The 15422-nt window shown below is 38.4% G+C and overlaps 1 pseudogene; it reads right to left on the reverse strand.

Annotated features, from left to right (window-relative positions):
* Window positions 1–2317: 2317 nt before the first annotated feature.
* LOC146531797 (uncharacterized) lies at window positions 2318–13205 on the reverse strand (annotated as a pseudogene).
* Between the last annotated feature and the right edge of the window lie 2217 nt (window positions 13206–15422).

Raw genomic sequence — 15422 nt, forward strand, 5'->3', positions numbered from 1 at the left:
GCAGCGCATGCGCGAAAGTGTCTCAACGGGTAGGACTTTATTTATATTTATCGAATTTATGTTAATTTACATAAGAATGTACAAATAATAAACTATATATAAACCTTCTACGAAAAATACTCGACCTAATAACCGCAACAAAATCCGTTGGGTGGTTTAGAAGAAGAAGAGTTAGAAACAACAGACAGACACGAAAAGCGACTTTGTTTTATAAGATACTAGCGGCCCGCTCGCGGTTACACCCGCGTGAACTATGTTATTATTAATTTCTGTCTCCATGACTACGTCCTAGTGACGTCTATGCAAAATTTGAGACTCGTAGCATTTGTAGTAACGAAGTTTCATACAAACTTTCGACCCCAAAAACAACCCCTTAGAAGTCGAATATTGCAAATTCCAGTCTTAGCGAGCACCTACGTCCTATAAGTAACTCCTATGCAAAATTTGAGATTCCTAGCACTTGTAGTTTCTGAGATTTCGTGATGAGTGAGTGACCTTTCGATTTTATATATATAGATAGGATAGGATACGACCTAGAATTAAATAACAATTTATCAAGTGTATAACAAGATATTAAAATATACCGAATCATATTAAAGAATAGTAAATAAAAAACCGGACAAGCGCGAGTCGGGCTTGCCCGCCGAGGGTTCAGTACAAAAATTGGAGGTCACGCGCTTTTTCTGAAATTCAGGCTTAGCTTAGCCAGAACCCTTTCATTTGATACTTCACTTAAACTAGCTTTAATACCATATCTTGGCCCCCTTTTAAGGTTATTATTTTTTAGGATTAAACCACATACGTATAGTTATCAGATTTTTCCCTGAAATAGTACTACCAGTAAATAACTAGTTGCAAATTTCATAATTCTAGGTTATCTGGAAATACTCTATTAATTTTGATTTTATTTATAACTAGCGACCCTCTTGCGGCTTCGCCCGCTTTAACTACTGGATTATTCGTGTAATATATGTTTGCAAAGCACTTAAAATAATGTGAAAATTAATTAAACCCTAATGCAACCCGCATTTTTGTAGTTTCAATAAGAATTTTCCAATTGTTTTACACAGCAAGGATTTTTTAGTAGGTACCGTAATTTTGAATCTGTGCTACTAATCTTTTCAAGTACTTATTAAAATATATTTAAATGACTATTTTTAGATAGTTAAATGACTATTTTTAAACGGAAGAAATTATAAACAAAAACCTACCTACTAATAACTACTACAAAAAATGTGAAACCAAATATATCGCGCTTAAATAATACATTCAACTCCAATTATCCAATACGTGCAAACGCATCTAACTAAATCTTCGTTGCTATAAAGGCAGCCGGGTTTTTTTTTTTCGAGCTTGTGGTTAATGCTGAAGGGGTTATTCTGTCCTTGTGGTTAATGCTGAAGGGGTTATTCTGTGCCTGATGGAAAGCAAGCACGACGTGGCTGCCTGTGAGGAAAATTAAATAGAATGCATGGGCCGAGAATCGTACCCGGGCCGCCCGCGTGGCAGGCGAGCATTCTACCACTGAACCACCGATGTAAGGCAAGTGGCGAGCCGTTTCGCAGCAAGGATTTTTTTGATATTGTAACAACTTCTAAAGTACTTATTAAAATGAAAAACAGTAAAAGACAGTTTTGGTCTACATTAAATGGCCAACGTAACAAATGTACTTATTTATATGCTGAGAGTAAGGGATAAGTGAAACTTGAGTAACATACAGCTGATGTGTCAACGGCGGGATGTGTCAACAATTAAATGCGTTTTTCTGTAAAACTATTCGCAATTTCGAAATATTGTAAAAACCAATTTTATATTCGTTTAACGTAGAAAATTAATAAAGTATTTTAAAGGATAAGGATTAATACCATTATGGAAAAATATCCCTCACAATAAAAAATATATTGAAATTATTATTTTCAGACAGAAAAATGATCACTACACGTTATTCTTAAAAGATACGAATATGCTCTCGCGGACTTTTTTGTAGATCTTATTAAGAAGAACAATACTCCAGTATATTTTTTTCATGTAGTACTTACCATTAGAGCAGCGCATGCGCGAAAGTGTCTCAACGGGTAGGACTTTATACACATTTATCGTATTTATGTATATTTACATAAGAATGTACAAATAATAAACTATATATAAACCTTCTACGAAAAACACTCGACTTAATGGTGAAGACCGCATCAAAATCCGTTGGGTGGTTTAGAAGAAGAAGAGTTAGAAACAACAGACAGACACGAAAAGCGACTTTGTTTTATAAGATATAGGATATCGAAATACGTACTCTTAAAAGTACGGAACCCTACCCCCGTGGGGCCGTTAGTGCAAAAATAAATAAAAATAAACCATATCGCTTGGGAGATCATCTCGACGCAGCCACAGCAATTCATCAAGTAACCGCGCCCGTACTTCCCCACATTCATCTTCTGAGCTGGATTCACTTTCGTTTTCTCCTAAAAGGAAATAGTACACAAACCTACAAGTATAGTCTGGCAAACATGTTATTGATAATGGGAAGCACGCGCGGCAAATTGCGCAGAAAGCGTATTTTGATGTCTGCACATAGACACCCCCTCACGCCGGACCGATTCCCCGTAAGGGCTCGCGGGGAATCGGTGCGGGGTGTAACCGGGCTACGGTACAGTCGAGCGCAACGCTATCAGTTCATTACCATGAAATATGAATATAATATCATATGATAGCATCATATATACGGAATGGCGTAATAGAGCATATTTATCTAGTAATATTATAAGAATTAGTGTATTAGCTTAAGCAACAAGCAAAATCAAGTTATGGATAATCAAATTGAAAAATTAATTGAATTGAATTCTTGATATATGGCGTTATTGAAAAATTTAATAAAAAACTGATTTGAAATTATTATAATGGGCCCACATACAAATATTCTCAATCCAAATTCAATAAAAAATAAGTAAAAAATAATAATTGACAAATAATAAAGGGAACAATCAAAACGGTAAAAGGCATTTTTGTTTACAATTAATTATAGTGTGAGCTCGATTGTACCTATAAAGATGTGTGGGTGCGAATTTCCTGTAAGGACGTAGCGCTCACACTGACGCACAGTAACTTGTATGGCAAAGGGATACCGCACTCTCATTTTTTGTACCTCAAAATTTATTGAAATAATTTACCTAATATTTTTTTTTATATAATCTTTAAGAAGTTTAAATATTGCCAGATATTTCTTTATCGATATTGCATAGTATATAAGCTTGTATTACGCATACTGAATGTTTATGTTGTACATAAGTGTGTATATAGTATATACATATATATATAAATATCATGTGCCATTAGTTATATAAGCAGAAGCTTAGAATTGATTAATTATTTATTGACAAAAAAAAATTATTATACTTTTCGGGCTAGTCTTGATTTTATTCCCTACAACAATGGATGGAACAGCTAATTATTTTTCGATATTTACATATCCTCATAAAATTTTCGTTTTGTATAATTTACTACAACATAAACATGATCAGATATATTAATTATCGTATAGGTAAATGTGATTTACTAAGCGTGGGGTAAAACAACATAACAGGGTAACACTGATCGCACTCGCAATCGACTGCGCAATTTGCCGCGCATGCTTCCCATTATCAATAACATGTTTGCCAGACTATACTTACTATAATTTATGTTAAACATACGTGTACGTCACATAAATAGTAAATTATTTTAAATATTATAATTTTCTCAACTTTTTGACAAAAATTAAAAAATATCTTATATCATGTGTGTATTTGTGCGTATGTCAGTGTGTGCATGTATGTATGTGTGTGTGTGTGTGTGTGTGTGCATGTGTACATGTGTCTGTACACATGTGCGCGTGCCACTGGGACGTGTAAAATATTTCATTTTTACCATATCCAAAAATAGTCATCAAATCTTCAATCGACTTATCAAGGAGTTGTGGCCCGCTGAGTGCAGTCTCTCGTATTGCTTCTAATAAACGAGACTCTTCCAAATCAGATACTGATGATCCTGAACCAGAGAGGACAAGTTTATGTATTAAGAAAAGTTAAGTATCTATATGTTTTAAAACACAAACCATAGTGTATTCACCTGGCGGTCTCGTCACATATTCTCGTAGCCATCTCGCAACTCCCACAGGCCCCCAAGCGCGTACGTCAGCGCCCTCCTCCTCGTCGAGTAGGTGGGAGTTGGGCAGTCTCCACAGCGTCAGCGTCCCGCTCAGCTCGCCCACGGCCAGCACGGGCGCGGGCGCGGGCGCTGGTAGCAGGCGCACGGCGGGCGCGCCTCCCGCCGCGGCCGGCAACGCGGCCAGGGCGCGCGCACACACCTCCCCGCCCGCGCGGGCCCGCACGCGCCACACGCGCGCCCAGCGGTCCACGCCGCCCGTCGCCAGCCACAGCTCCGCGCCTACCCCCGCGCCTGCGCCCGCCTCCGCGCGGCCCCAGCGCACGCACTGGACTACGCCGCCGTGCGCCTGTAGAGACTTGGCTAATTTCAACGAGCCTCTCTCTACGCTAATGTCGGTGACTCCCTCCAGCTCCACCCACCATAGTTTCACCAGAGTGTCTCTTCCTCCCGTCGCGAGCAAATATGTTTTGATATTTTCATCAGAATCTTCGACTTCAAAATTTGGAGCAAAATCACAACTTAGAACTCCTGAATGTTTATGAAATAAAATTAGCCGTTTTCGTTTATTTAAATTTTAAAATAAAGAATCATATAGTTCATACTTAATTATAAATAAAATCACCAGCCCAGGTCGTTGAAACGAAATATTTACTATTTTCATTTCCACGCTCTGGTAACTAAGCACGCAATGCTCCAGAATTCGACAGAAAGTAGGGAACGGGGTATTTGAACACTAAATTTCTTCTGTTATGTGCGGGATACAGCGTGCAGCTAAAAAGAGTCACCGAGATCGTGTGCATCTGCTTCTTGATGCAGTGTCCCGGGGCAATGTGGTGGAAGTAACAAGTGCAGCTCGCCCGCTTCACCCCCCGTCACGAGTGCTCGCCCGTCCGCCGACCATGCGCAGCACATGGCCGCTTCAGCCAGGCCCGTATATGCACTAAAACAATTGAAACCGAACAAGTCTTTAATTACTAGTAAACTATAATATTTTTACCTTTCTAATATAGGAAATTATAATAATATTATAATTATTTTTCTATAAGTATTAAGAAAAAATTATAAAATACCCATTTTTAGGGTTCCGTACTTTTTAAAGAAAAGAGGAACCCTTATAAGATCACTCTGTTGTCCGTCTGTCTGTCTGTCAAGACCCCTTATCTCTAGGTAATAAAAACATAACCCTTCCTTAGCAGTCGGGATAAATAGCAAAAAACGTGTATTTTTACGCAATAAAAGGAATCAAAATTAATAGGACACTTCCGGTTAACTTACAATTTTGATTAGGCAGCTAGCATGTATAAGTAGTATCAGGAAAAAATCTGAAAACTATACATTTGTAGTTAAATCCTAAAAAGTAATATCCTTAAAAGAGGGGAAAAAAATTGATATTAAAGCCGCTAATTCAAGTGAGGTATCAGATAAAAGAGCTTTAGCTAAGCTAAGCCTTAATTTCAGAAAAAGTTCGATATCTCCAATTTTTGTACGGAACCCTCGGTGGGTGTGCCCGACTCGTGCTTGTCCGGTTTTTTATTTGTTTATATTGTAGAAGTAATTTTAAAAAACGTTACTAAGCTGTAATGGGTCTGGACTTGGCGGATCGATCCCCCAAATAGCTGCATGTCCGTCGTCGCAAGCAATCAGAAGTAAAGGTGGACGATGTGTGGACAGACGTGTGTCGCGAACTCCGCCGCCTCCTTCTCCTCCGCAGGCATTTACGCTTTCCGCTGAAAACACTACCAGCTCACAACCTGACTAGTGGAAAAAGACTATTATCTATCAAGGGCCGCACTAAATACGAGTATATATTTGTCAAGCACATTCTACCAACCTGCACGTCCCAGAGGCGCGCGCAGCCGTCAAGCCCTCCGCTTAGAAGTAACGCGCCATCAGCACCAAAATCAACAGACAGTACAGGATACGAATGCGCCGCTAGCTCCAGTTCCAGCTCAAGTACGATTTCATCTTGCCGTAGCCATTTAAACACTCGTACATAACCGTCACTAAAACATGTAGAGTAGGTGCGACCGATATAATTACATACATTAACATTAGCAATATTAGCAATATACATTGCCGCAAATGCAGGTGGCTACCCTGGCGTAGCGGCGCAAGGACAGGGGTGTGACTCTAACTGTACTGTACTGTGTAGAGTTCAACCACACAACACGCAACGCCTCCAAAATTCGGCAGAAAGTGGGGAACGGAGTGTTTTAATACTAGATTTCCCTCTTGCTAGTAACTATGCCTACCTTGAGCGGGATACAGCGTGAAGCTGATTTAATTTTAAATTTCACTTCACGAGATGGTTATGTTAAGGCAAACACTTAAATTAAAATATTAAACAAAATTATCTACTTAATTTAAACTAAAAAGTATCGTTTAGTCTTGAATATGCATTATATTTAAATAATATAAAGACTTCGTTTATTACCTGCATGCGGTAGCTATATGTTTCTTAGAAATTGCAACAGAGTTGATGGCAGCGACATGAGACACGCGCGCCAATCGATGTGTCTCAGTACTTGTACATAGTAAGCCTTCTAAGTTTTCCATATCTGAATCCATTTCGCTAACAGGGCCAATTCCCTAAAAAAATTGTTTTAATTTAACAATTAAGGCTATTTAAATATATTGAAGCACTTAGACCTTATACCAACCTCTAAATCACCGAGCCCAAAATGGACGAGAGGATTACAATTAAGTTCTATGTCATCACTTGTAAAAAAATTTCCTAACGACCACGTCCGGATCGATTTATCATTAGAGGCTGAAAATACACAAAGAAATGTTATCTACATATATATGTAGTGAAATTGGGAATAAAAAATAAGCAAGTACCTACAGCATAGCTTAAAAATCAAAAAGCACAATTTAGGAAATTATGTGAAAATATTTTTTCTAATGGAGGACCAGGGTGATCTTTCTGGCGAGGCATAAACTCATATTCGTATTAGTAAAAAATTGTATTGAAATCCGAACATTTCAAAAATTTATGAAATCGGATAGCAAGAGGCGGGGAAAACGGGGCATTGATTTGCCACCTTACACAATGTGTCTAAAAGAAGCAAAAATTAAGAACTAAATGTCCTAACTGTACGTACCTATGTATTCCGACCAATCTGCAAAATTTAAGCAAGAACGAGATACGTAACAACAATAGAAATAGAATAAACGAATAGCTACCTGTGATCATAAATCGTAAGTCATGTGCAAGTTCAACACAGGTGAGTTAGCGCTCGTGCGCGTGCAGCACGCGCAGACACGAGGCGGTGACGGGGCTCCAGAGGCGCGCCGTGCGGTCCAGCGAGGCAGAGGCGAGCACGCCGCGGCGCAAGCTCAGCGCCGTGATGGCGGCGCTGTGCCCCAGCACCGCGGCCCCCGGGGCCACGCGGCGCGCGCCCCCCTCGCCCTCCACGCGCCACAGCCGCACACGCCCGTCGTGCCCGCCCGTGGCCGCGTCCCTTGCGCACGCCACGGCACACAGAGCCCCCAAGTCGTGAGCACCGTCTTCCCATAATATTGGCGATGGACCAGTATCGCCTTCTCTCGCATGAGAAATGATTTCTAAAAAATAACAACTAACAAGTGACTAAAATATGAATGATCACCTTCCTTCATTTTCTTCTCATTTTATTTAAAATCTAATAGTGTTATACAACACCTTTTATATAACTGATATTATTTTCTATAAGTTAAATAATTTAATAAGTTTCGCCTGATACAGTAAATATGTGTGCACTATTATAGCATATAATTGTGGACGTTAATATCTACAATCTTTCCAGAAACATCACTTGAAATGTAAACGGACTATAAAACAACAAACAATAATCTGATGTCATTATTGCTAACTAGCGGCCCGCCCGCGGCTTCGCCTGCGTGAACTGTTATTGTTAATTTCTGTCTCCATGAGTACCTACGTCCTATAAGTGATGTCCTTGCAAAATTTGAAACTCCTAGCATTTATAGTAACCAAATAACAACCCCAAAAACAACCTCTTAGAAGTCAAATATTGCAAATTCCCGCCTTAGCGAGCACCTACGTCCTATAAGTAACTCCTATACAAAATTTCAGATTCCTAGCACTTGTAGTTTGAGATTTCGTGATGAGTGAGTGACCTCACTCACCCCACCTGTAGCTCCTCTGGTGCTGCACGGGGTCGTGGGCGGCGGTGATCATCATCAGGTGAACCGAACGCTCGTTTGCCTTGTCCTTTTTTCCATTAAAAAAAAAAAAAGACCTTTCGATTTTATATATATAGACTAGCGGACGCGCGCAGCTTCGCTTACGTATTTGGGGGTGAATTCTAATAAACCATGAAACATGTGTTCAATGAAATATTTTTAACCCGGTGGGATTGTGGCGGGGTGTGTACCGCTGTCTCCAGTAGCCCAAAATGAACCCGGACGATATACTTGATGTGTAGATTGTCCATGCAAGGGAGATCACAAAATAAAATACGCTTGTACTGGGTGTGGAAAAACCATATGCCTACATCATGCAATTTTTTTCTTGCAAAAAATGTACTGATTTTGAATTAAATTTATAAACTGTTCCAAAATATTTCATAATGTTTTATGCTCATATTTTGTCAAAGATCTCATGTTCTTTTAATTTTTAAGAGTTTTTTTTTTGTTTAAATAAGACTTGTTATTTTTTTTTATTTTTTAAATAGAGGTTAATATTTTTGTTACCAAAAACAAGTGACTTAGATCTCATTATGGGAATTAATAAAAATAAATATAATTTACTATATATTTTATTTTCTTTACACGTAAATATATAGCTTATATAATATATACCACTTACTTCATTTAATTTAATTAAAAAAACTATTTAAAATACCTAATAATTTATATTGGGGTATGCAACACCCACCACATACTTTAAGTAACTTTTCCACTGAATTCTGCTTGACAAGCCCTTTCATTTGATACCCGTATTGATAGGATTGAAAAAAACTAACTTGTCCGCCATCTTATAGTGGCGGCCATCTTGGATTTTGATTTTGTATAGTCCACTGAATTCTACTTGACAAGCCCTTTCATTTGATATCCATATGGATGGGATTGAAAAAAACTAAGTTGTCCGCCATCTTGTAGCGGCGGCCATCTTGGATTCACAATAATATTGAATATGGATGATTGTATTGTCACCAGAATCAAAGGCGTATACCAAATTTCAGATCAATCGGTTAACGGGAAGAGGGTTAAATTTGAATTACTAAATTTGACCCAAACAAACAAACGGGGTGAGCTAAATAAAACCGTTTAAAAATAAACAAGTCTTTATCACTGTTCACGATGTCTTTAGTGTCACTCTTACATAAGACATTATTTGGCTTCATTGAAAATTCATTCCTAAACATATTCGCTATATTTTCATAGCCATTAACTCCCCCCATCTCGACGGGTCGACTCGGCCGTGCGTTCAGTTCATTAGTAGATCGCCAAAATTTACCGAAGTTCTTAGTTTGATATGCTGTTGCCAGTATATCCATTTTAATTTACTGTTCTTTATCCTGACACCATTTAAGTTTATTTTTAAAGGCCTTACGAGCGTTTAGCATTTCCTCATAAAACATTCCATAAGTTGGCTTACCCGCCCATACCCAAGACTGAAAGCATTGCCGAGCCGCTACATGAAATGGCCTTACATGTTTATTCCACCCCGTAACATATTTTTTTTTATTGCTTGAAACTTTTTTGTAACTGGCTATAGCTGCCTCCTGCAATATACTAATTATATCTCTATATAATTTATTAATCACTATGTTATGGTTAGAATCATTACAAATATTATCACAACACTCCCTCATTTCTTCCGGTAATTCTATTAACCTTAATTTCTTATTACATAGTTCTGTAAAAAGTTTAATCTGATTGTTATCCCTATGACCCCATATAATTTTATTATTCTCTGCCTTTAACTGCAAAGACTTATCAAACAAAGTAGGTATGTTTAAACTACAAATAACCTCCAAAGGGTAATGATCAGACCACGATACCTCGTTCAAAATATTAATACTTATAATATAGTTTTTAGCAAATTTTGTGACAAGGCAGTGGTCTAGCCAACGCGATGACCCGTTAATATCACTAGTATAGGTATAAGTATTGGGATTACTACTTGATAACATCTCATAATCGACACAATCCCAATACTGCTCCTTACAAAAATGTGTTAATTCATTAAAAATAATTCGTTGGGATGGGCATTAAAATCACCTAACATAAAAACTATATTAACATTACAGTCTTCAATAATTGCATTCATTTCACTCAAACATTCAGTGAATTCCGTTATATTCTCCGGACAGTCAACTGGCATATAAACAGAGAAAAATAGCACAGTATAATCACGTACTTGACACTTAATCGCACATAGCCTCGTACTTACACAATTCACCACACAAACCGACGAGAACACATTCCTACGCCACAAAAGCGCAACTCCTCCGTAAGGTCGACCATGGAGAATACCAGCGCTAGTGTCCACTGCCGAAGTACCTGACCACTCGAAGTCATCATGTACAGTGCTGAGGTAGGTAAGGTCATGAGGCAGCAGCCATGTCTCTTGCAGTGCCACAACATCCGCAGTTATGCACAAGCTCCTCACATTATCCACAGAACGCTTCACAGATTTGCAATTGAAGCTAACAAGTTTCAGTGAATTATTCGTGTGCTTCCTGTCTTGGCTCATACCCATTCAATTGCTTATTTTGAACTACTGAAGTCTTATTTCTATTTGCAAACAAAAAATATTTTCTAAAATATATCCCTTCTGGCCACAAGCTATTGTCCAAAAATAATGACAGCTTACTTCGGAGTACAAAAAATTTAAACGAGTTGTAATCCCTAGAAGATTTCATATTAATTTTTTCCGGTACTATATTTATCTGTGTCTTCTCATAAATATATTCTGCCACATCACGTTCAGTATTTTCCTTAGAAATATTATAAATATACAAAGGAATCTGTATATCCGCCGCTTTTAACTTCGTTCCCGAGTTTACACTGGCTGTACCTCGCATACCCTTAAATCTTTTCCTTTTTTTGTTAACACGAATCCAGTCACCTTCGCCATTTTGTTTCCCCGTTACTTCAGAGGGTGCCACAGCAGTTAAATTAGATTTACGCAAATTATTACTCAGTTGTTCTCCAGCACGTTGCGTATGCTGTACTGATATAAAAGAAGAAGTGGCAGAAGCCGCGTTATCATTTTGCGTCGCTGCAACCTTTGCATATAACGGATATTGATTATCAATAACCTGTTTTTGCTTAGTCACGCTTTGACTCGACGCTACGGACTCGACGCTTTGTGACTCACATGCTGATTCTCTTTGCTCACTTATTGCGTCATCCTGTAGGCAAGCACCGCCTCTTCGAGTATTCACATAAAAATCAGTCTCTTTACACAAGATATGTTTCTCAAAATCCGTTTTTGTAATATAATCCTCTTGCTTATTTTGTAACGACATAACTTGACTTTGAAGTAAAGTAATATCTTTTAAAAGACGCGTTACGTCGACATGATCAAATGTTACGGGCGGTAGTTTCTGCAGGTCCCTTGCCACGAATATTGGAATGTTCTCAGGATCGGAACCCCTCATTATTCCCATTATGTCTTCCATATTTTTGCTTTTACGATCTTCACCCTTGCGCTTAACAAGTCGTTGAGGGATCGATTCAAATAACAACCGCTTTGCCTTCAAAATCTCATCTTCATCAAAAGACTGTCTGCATAAAAGGGACAGACTTACATTATTCATTACATCTATTTTATTTTGAACGAAACAGAGTACTTCGTTAATCACAATGTTACAATTTGTACATTTCACGATATCCATTGTTGCACAGTAAAGCGACACAGGTACTTATTGAAGCTACACCTGCGCGAACGCATGCGGCATGCGCCTGCGACGGCGCTCGCGACGCGACTGTTCCTTTTAGAATGTTGCCAATGTTGTTTAGTAGAACAACTAGTATCAGGCACTGATACGGTATACTTTTAACCCATAAATGGCCTAACTTTAAGACTACCATCATTTAAATCACTAAAACAATCTGGTTTTTGCATATATCTCCTTCAAGACGTCCATTTAAAAAAGCCGTTCTTACATTTAAGTGTATTGTTTTAAAATCTAATTTTACAGTTAAGGCAAATAATAATCTTGAGGTGAAATATCTAATCACTGGAGAGAATGTTTCATTGTAGTCCACACCAGGTCTCTAAGTGAAACCTTTTGCCACTAAGCGTGCACGGTATAGAACTGTACCATTCACATCACACCTTTTCTTTAAAACTCATTTACACTTAACCACACAACCACTATTTGGAGCATCAACCAACTCCCAAGTTTGATTCTCTTCGAAACATTGAAGTTCTTCTTTTAATGCTTTTTGCCAATACTCTTTTTCATATCCAGTCAATGCCTCTTGCAATGTTAAGTCTCCAACTTCTTGAAAATAGACACTTTGTTGACTACTGAAACCAAATCTATCTATCTAGGTTGTTTTCTGTTTCTAACACCCTTTCTAGTTATCACAGGTTCTTGTAAACTTTCTTCTACATTTTCATACTCACTGGGTGTATTACTCAGAATCAGAGTCATTTGTAGATTTCTCATGGGATGTGAGAGAATCATTTTCTTTCATATCCCCCACTGAAGATGGCTTGTCTAAATTTTGTATTGTTTCATTTACATTTTCCTTTTCTGTCACTGCTATGGTAGTGTTTTCTTTCTCAACAGCTATCACATCTCGACTAGTTGTTATGACCTTTTTAATTGGATCATATACTCTATAGCCTTTGCTTACATCAGCATAACCTACTAGAATAACTTTTTAAGCTTTTGTATCCCACTTTCGTCTCCTTTCTTAGTCCTCCTTTCTTACTCGTAGTTAGTCAATTTTCTCTTTTAAGGTTAACCCATCAACTGTATTTTTCATTTTATTCAGACATACACTGTTTATATGTCCCAGCCTAAGATGCCAGAGCTCACCGGATATGATCGCTGCTGCTGATATATTTTCTTCAAGTTGTAGCTTGTAAACTCCATTTTTTAATAATACTTTACTCTACTTTAATAATACTTATTTTTTAATAATACTTACTTGCCACCAGTGTACCCTTTCTGATTATATATTTCACAGGCATTAGTAGTAAATACAACATTATTCCCTTTGTGAATTAATTGACTTACCGAAATTAAATTAGTTGTCAACTGCAATCATTAACTATGGTAGAAATCTTTGTATCGACGGAACACGTGATCGGCACTTTTGTTTTGTCGGCTACTATAATGATCTGACCTTCCTTTTTATAGGAAATATTTTTCAGCCATTGTTTATTTGGCGTCAAGTGCACACTGGCTCCAGAATCAACATACCAATCTTGATTGTTGAAGTTTCCACTTAGAAAGATCTCACTGAACGCATTTGTTTGCTTACGTTCATTTCCTTTGTTATTCGACACTTCAACCGTACATTGTGATTTATAATGACCTATTTGTTTGCATCGACAACATTTAATTTAATTTTTCTTAGCTTTTGTTGTCATGTCTTTTGTGTTACTTCAAATTCAAATAAATCATTCCTGTTTGTTCCGAGACACGGAAGTAAAAGAACGTTGTTTTAGTAGGTTATGGGCCCAGACTCCAGCCCAGATGTAGGGCTCTTTAAAGTTTTTCTTGCGAAGTATCGCGAAAGTGTTGAAAACTTATCAAGTTATTGGTGTGATAATAAATTTCGCAGTAGGATATTTAGATTAGCTAGATTAGGTATACAAATTTATTTATTTTACATCAAGCTAAAAATGGTTGTCAATTACTTACATTGTAAATGTGCCGAAGTTAAGAGGCAGAGAAAATTACAGTGAATGGGCATTTGCAGCGCAAAATTTATTAATCCTTGAAGGGATGATGAAATGCATCAAACCAAAGGAAGATTTTTTTTTTTTTTCGAACATGTGGATAATGCTGTTAGCCCTATTGGCTTTTACAGCGACACCGGTTGGGTAGGGAAGAGGGTACTCTGTCCCTAAAGAAATGCAAGCACTAAGTGGCTGCCTGTGAGGAAGTCGACGACTGTAAGGGCGCCCCCTGCGGGACTCGAACCTCGGCTTGCGGCCGTCGAGCGGACTGGGATTTCACCTATGCTAAGCAAACCAGCCGCGGCATGAAGTCGCGACCGGGGAAAAATTAGACTACTCTAAGGGAGCTAACGGTCCCTAACCGCTGCGCCCGACCGCGCCGAGACGCGACCGAGCCGTTGAATAAGCTGGACTTGTGTACGTTGTTTGTGTCGTGTGCGAGTAGTGTGTTTCCTACCTACATACGGGGCATTCGCTATAGTAATGGCGTCATCGGAGTCTAAAAGGACGCTGCGCGAGCGTCTACGTCTAGGGAGTGCGTTAGGGATGTAATCACACGCATTAACGATGAGGGGATTCGCGTGCGAGCCTGCGCGCTCAAAGTAGCGCTTCGCTAAGCGTTTGCAGTGCTCGTGAATCGATTCCACACAAAAGGAAGATGTGAGATTGTTTGCCCAGGAAGATGAAAAAAAAACTAGAGCGAAACTGATTCTTACGATTGACACTTCATTATATGTGCATATTAGAAATGTTTCTACTACAAAGGAATTATGGGACAAACTTTATTTGATGATTCCGGATTTACGAGAAGAATTAGCTTACTACGAAATTTAATTTCTATTAGATTGCAAAATTGTGGTTCCATGATTGCTTATGTGACACAAATAATAAAAACAGGGCAAAAGTTGTGTAATACAGGATTCCAGTTAAACGACGAGTGGATTGGTTCGTTGCTATTGGCAGGGCTACCTGAAAAATATGCCATGATAATGGCCATCGAACATTCCGGTATTCAGATAACAACAGACACCATTAAAAGTAAGTTACTCGACATGGAAACCGGGACCGGAACGAATGGAATGAACGATGAATCGAATGGCGCTTTGGCTATTAGTTATAAAGGTTGGCAGCATTTATCGACGGCCAGGAAGTCTATGGTAAACAAAAATAACAATCATGGCGGTCAACATGGAATGACATTGACAACAAAAGCTAAGAAAAATTAAATTAAATGTTGTCGATGCAAACAAATAGGTCATTATAAATCACAATGTACGGTTGAAGTGTCGAATAACAAAGGAAATGAACGTAAGCAAACAAATGCGTTCAGTGAGATCTTTCTAAGTGGAAACTTCAACAATCAAGATTGGTATGTTGATTCTGGAGCCAGTGTGCACTTGACGCC

The sequence above is a fragment of the Heliconius melpomene genome, chromosome 15 (assembly GCF_056956725.1).
Source record: "Heliconius melpomene rosina isolate 202511_hmr_F chromosome 15, ASM5695672v1, whole genome shotgun sequence".
In the NCBI taxonomy this organism is placed as follows: domain Eukaryota; kingdom Metazoa; phylum Arthropoda; class Insecta; order Lepidoptera; family Nymphalidae; genus Heliconius; species Heliconius melpomene.